We start from the raw sequence: 6,049 nt of genomic DNA, 5'->3' as shown, positions 1-6,049 counted from the left end.
AGAAGGAATTTTGGAAAAAAGGTTAAGATAGATACAGAATAAAGAGCTTCCTCCAGGGCGCCAGGAGGGAAGAGCCACTTCGCCTTTTGTGTCAGGGAGCTTAGCGAGGTCCCAAGAAAGCCGTGTTCTGCGCTGGGGGCTGGGGGGAACTGGGCTGCGCCCCCCCCCCCCCCGCCCCTGGAGTAGCTTCCTCCGCCCGATTGCATCCCAGCCCAGCTGCTCAGGCGAGGTCGGACCCCGGTGGACTGCAGGGACTACAACCATGGAGAGTTCACAACGCAGCCCCGGGACGCAGAGAAGCTGGGCGAGCCCAAGCGCGAGGGGACTTGGCCAAGGCAAGGGGGGCAGCTCTGCGCGCGCTGGAGTCATGGTATACTAAAAAGTCACTCAGTCAAGATCAAGAAAAATCTGGGGGAAGCAGGAAACCAAAAAGTTATTGAGATCACACAGGAGCAGAAAAGATAGAGATGTTGCTATGAGGAGAGATTCATCAACAATGACTGATGTGGAGTCTGGGGTCGTCAATCTTGCATCTTCAGGGAGAATAGGCCGCCGGAATACCATACCAGACATCCAGACTTCAGCTACTGCTGATGGGACCTCAGATTTGCCCCTCAAACTGGAGGCCCTCTCCATGAAGGAAGATGTGAAAAAGAAAGATGAAGAAACAACACAAAACCAATTGGAAAAGCCCCCACATGAAGAAAAATGAAGGCCCATGACCCAACAAGAGTGCTGAATTTATGCACAGTGAAAGACTGACTGGCTCTGTTTTCCTGAGATGTTTGATCTGGTGGTAACCATGGTAAGATTGTAGCCCTAAGCAACATGTGTGTGTTAGATAACTTTGTCATGATGCTACTCACTTGGATTAAGATCATGATGTCCAATACATGCTATTAAAAGGCAAGTAACTTCCAAATTGCACCCAAGAAAAAGGTTAAGAATGTATGATCGCTTAAATAACATATCATTGTCTATAAACCCCCCCGCCCAAAAGAAGTAATTGGCTTTGGGACCAGCAGTTAGCATAATGGCTATGTCGCTGGACTCCCATGTAGTTGATCGCAGTTCTCATCCTGGACCTGGTGGCTTAAAACTCACACCGGGCGCGTGTGCGTGTGTGCCCAAGATCCCGAGAGGAGGACGGAGGAGAAGGGATTGCAGCATGGCCATCCCCCTTGGGAGGGGGAGGCAATTTCTCGCTTTCTGTCTCTCTCTCTGTGTCTTTCTGGTGAACGCACATGCCCTATGGCAAAAACCTCTCCAAAAATAAATAAATAAATAAGAAGTAATTGGCTTTAATAAAAAGGCAACAAGTTTTCTAATACTCTCTTCCAAATTAAGGTTCTTATCATGGTATTTGAATAATAACGATGATCAGCTCAAAGAAATCTTGGATTAGTTGCTTTATTCATGTTTATTTCTTGCCAAATGCTAACAAATCCTAGAACTGGACACATGTAAAATCATGAGCAACTAAAGGCAGTTTGAGTCAAAGAAAGGAAATTGGATTGACTGCTCCAGATAGACAACCATTCACTTGTATGACATTAAGCAAGTCCCTTCCTTTCCATAGGCCTTGTTTTATTCTCTAAATAACAAAGTAGGGGCTAGATCTAGGATAGAAAATAGGCAGCAAGTCATCTCAGTTATTGTAAAATTTGACTGTAATCCTGCTGGTAAAGGTTGGATATTTTAGCAAAGAAAAATTTCTATCAATATTAAAGTCAGCTTTTGCTTTGGTTATATTTATAGGTATGCATGCATTTCACAAGATGTATTCTGTATGAAGCAGTCAAAATCATCCCACACATACTACATGCTAAAGGCCCAAATTAGAAAAGCATACCTTCAAATATCACTTTAAAGCCTTTGAAAATCTGCTAAGGAAATCTGCAGTATGAAGTTGGCAAAATCACAGTCATAGCATCACAAAGTACTCAAAAAGGAGATGTAGAGCTGAGTAATAGTAGGTAAATAACCTGCATGAATTAGTTAGTAAGGAAAGTGAAAGTGGAGCCAGGAGATGGCACAGCGGTAATGCACCTGGACCCACTTGGAAAGGTCCTGGATTTGCACTCTAGGACCTCCCTGTACACACCAGACATGAGTGCACATGCCAGTTAATTCAGTTTGGCTGAGACAGCATAAGATCCTACTGGTGGTGCCTCTCTCTCTCTCTCTCAAAATAAACGGAAAAAAAAATACAAAAAGTGAAGTTTAATTACAGTTTAATTATTGGCACAAAAATTAATGTTGAAGAAATTATCTTAGAGAACATGAAAATTATGAGGATTTATATATGAACAGATGAGCACATGTAAGCACAAAAGAGAAATTTGTCCCATGCTTAAGGAGTAAATTGCAGAAAGAGAGAAGAAAGAAAATTTAGACTTTATGAAAAAAGCTCTTTAAAAAGGAAAATAAGACAAATATGAAAATAGCAATAATAACAATAATATTAAAGGTTCCAAACCTCTATAAACACTCCAAAATGGAGGGTTCAGAGAGTTTTCAGACAGCTGAACATGCAGAAGTTTTTGGAGGGTGGTATGTCAGAGAAGGCACAGAAGCGCCAAGTCCCTTACCACATGTCTTACCCTGTGCATCTTTTTATCTGTATCTCTTGCAGTATCCTTTATAATAAATTAGTAAACATTAAAGGAAGTTCTGTGTAATAACACTAGGGTCCATGGGTAAGAAATTGCTCCTTATATGGGTGCCACAGGCCGTGAAATCCCTCACAAATACTAAGCAAGTGCCCCAAAGTTAAGATAGACCAACAGTGACATCTGCTGCCATGGACTTATTTGTAAAAGGGCCAGTCTCAACATTTTCAAGTTAAGATTCCTGCCAAACCACTGGCCCTCTGCTGTGATGAGTCAGCACTTCTGGAACTCTTGTTTATCATCTGTGCTATTAGAAGATTTCCTAAGACGAACACAGAACATGGGAAAAGAAGAGAATGTTTGAAAATGTAACTAAAACAAACAAAAAACAGTTGGGGTAGAAGCATAAGTGATGAGAAAAAGACTTCACATTGTCTTTTCACATCTTGTTTCTCCTTTGGCTAAGTAAATCCAAATTAATTTTGTAGTTGTTAGCAAGCATAAACATGTCCTTGTGAAAAGAAGGATTAATTTAACTGTTGCCAGCTTTCATGGATTCCACCCCAAAATTTACAGCATAATATCCAGAGCAGGAAAATAAAAAGTCCAATGATCAAAGGAGGGGAGGTTATGTGGAAAAGTTTTAGAGTAATCTTTGCTTAGGAAGCCACTTCCTCGTTACCTGTTTGTTGACCTTGATTACCATGATTACCCCCTTCACCATCTGCTGACCCTCTAGCTTTTTCTTTTCTGAAAGCCAATAGAACATAAGGTTTGAATCAAACACTGTAACTTTGGAGGGAAAAAAAAAACATATATAAACACCAGTGTAAAGTGCTCAGCGTGGCTTGTTTATACAAACCAACAAATATTAGTTCAAGAAAAATGTGGCTTAATTTATTTGCTTGAGAAAAATGGCAAATGATAATGAATCCTACCTTAGTCATTTGTGAAAAAAAGATGAACATGAAAGACCAATGTTGCAGTCAAGAGAGAACTGAATTAAGAGTTCTGGCTTCTACTGCAGGGTTCAGACCACAAATAAAAGCCTCACCTTGAGGATATTACATGACTTCTTGGGGCTTCAGTTTTGTCTTCTGTAAAAGGAAAGGATTGGACCATATGAAGGGTTGAAAATGGGTTGTACCTCATTTCCCTTCTTGGGTTAACTGGTGATGGTTGATTATAAGTGAATGCTTATAAATTAATCTTAAAGCTGCATCCAGAATTGGGGCCAGCAGGTTGTGTGGTGGTTAAGGGCACTGGACTCCCATGTGGCCAACCGCAGTTTGAGTCCCAAACGGAGGGAAAAAAAAAACATATATAAACACCAGTGTAAAGTGCTCAGCGTGGCTTGTTTATACAAACCAACAAATATTAGTTCAAGAAAAATGTGGCTTAATTTATTTGCTTGAGAAAAATGGCAAATGATAATGAATCCTACCTTAGTCATTTGTGAAAAAAAGATGAACATGAAAGACCAATGTTGCAGTCAAGAGAGAACTGAATTAAGAGTTCTGGCTTCTACTGCAGGGTTCAGACCACAAATAAAAGCCTCACCTTGAGGATATTACATGACTTCTTGGGGCTTCAGTTTTGTCTTCTGTAAAAGGAAAGGATTGGACCATATGAAGGGTTGAAAATGGGTTGTACCTCATTTCCCTTCTTGGGTTAACTGGTGATGGTTGATTATAAGTGAATGCTTATAAATTAATCTTAAAGCTGCATCCAGAATTGGGGCCAGCAGGTTGTGTGGTGGTTAAGGGCACTGGACTCCCATGTGGCCAACCGCAGTTTGAGTCCCAAACCTGGTGGCTTGATTTCTCACTTTCTTTCTCTTACTTTCTTTCTCTCTCGTTCTGTCCTTCTCTGGTAAAATTAAAATAAATAAATAAAGTTAAATAAAATAATTCCAAAAAAAGCTGCATCCAGAATCAATAGAAAGGAGTGCTGACTAATTAGTAGTGTCTGCTGTGGGAAATAGAGACTTGTGGCAGCTTAACAATCTCAGGCGAGACAATTTCTCACCTTTTTTTCAGCTGTAGGTTCTGCTAGTTGTCATTTTTAGTGCCTACTGTGTTTCAATGATGCAAGATACCCAAAACATCATGTCTAAGCTTGACAATATTTTAAGGACAAGGAAACAAAGCTTCAGAAAAATTAAGTAATTTTCCCAAAGTTATACAATACTGCTAGACTTGAGTACCAACATAATATCTCAACATTCTCTATTATGAATAGAATTTTAACTTTTCATATTTTGGATTGTATTCCCTAGCCTCTCAAAATGCAAAAATTACAGCATCATTGTGTCTTGTCTGATGATACTTTGATACATCCATTTACCTACATAAAGAATGAACTAAGGTTTAGACTAAATTTGACTGGTCAACACAAACATGAAAGGGCAAGGCAGGGTCCTCAAGAAGAAAATTGTCAAAGGATTTTTTTTCCCCCACCAAACAGATCAAGAAGGATTTTTCTCTTGAAATTAAAAGGAACAGAAGAGATAATAACTAATAGTCACACTCAACTTTAAAGTGAATACAATTTTAAACAAAATATAAGATCCACAGTCAGTTTGGTAACTACAGCTAACTTAACTGGTGAAGTACATGAATGTAGTAGATGCATGTGAATGTTTAATAGACACTGCTTGATAGTTGATGGCTTATCAATAGTTCAAACAATGGATTCTTATTTAAAATAATTTTTAAGTTTCTTTAATTTGATGTCATACTTTGACTTTTTTTTTTTTTTTTGGAGAGGTTTTTGCTATAGAGCATGTGTGCTCACCAGACAGAGAGAGACAGAGAGACAGAAAGCGAGAAATCAGCCCCCAGGGGGGATGGCCATGCCGCAATTCCTTCTCCTCCATTCTCCTCTCGGGATCTTGGGCATGCATGCACACGCACCCGGCGTGAGTTTAAGCCACCGGGTCTAGGACTCAAACCGCAGTCGACTATGTGGGAGTCCAGCAACATAGCCATTACGCTAACTGCTGGTCCCATACTTTGAATTTTTTAGGATACAACATCCTGGTACAGTAAAGGAAACACACTAACTTAGCACTAGAGCAAACTCCATTAGATAATGGAATCCTGAGGTCTTTGAAAGTGGCATTAAAAATTTACTCTTTCCTCACTAATTATGGAATCATGCTTTTCTTTTCCCACAGATGCTTTCGGAGTACATGTTCAGAAACTTAAAAAAATTGTCTTAAGAAAATTAGCTAGCAATATGTTTTCACAAAAAGGCTTTAAGAAAACCATATGAGGAACCAGCAGATGGTGTAATGGTTACATCATTAGACTCCCACATAGTCATCCTCAATTCAAATCCCAGACCTGGTGGCTGAAAACTCACAAAAGGACCATGTGTGTGCAGCCCCAAAATCCCAAGAGGAGAATGGAGGACAAGGGATTGCAGTGTGGCCA

The 6,049-nt window shown here is 39.9% G+C and overlaps 1 pseudogene; it reads left to right on the top strand.

The window, feature by feature from the left end:
* The first annotated feature begins 390 nt into the window (after nucleotides 1-390).
* Nucleotides 391-720, top strand: LOC102491694 (cAMP-dependent protein kinase inhibitor beta pseudogene; annotated as a pseudogene).
* Nucleotides 721-6,049: the final 5,329 nt, after the last annotated feature.

This window comes from Tupaia chinensis, unplaced genomic scaffold (assembly GCF_000334495.1).
Source record: "Tupaia chinensis unplaced genomic scaffold, TupChi_1.0 Scaffold000225_1, whole genome shotgun sequence".
Lineage (NCBI taxonomy): Eukaryota > Metazoa > Chordata > Mammalia > Scandentia > Tupaiidae > Tupaia > Tupaia belangeri.
The sequence above is the reverse complement of the archived record's forward strand: the minus strand, read 5'-3'. Positions and strand labels throughout refer to the sequence as shown.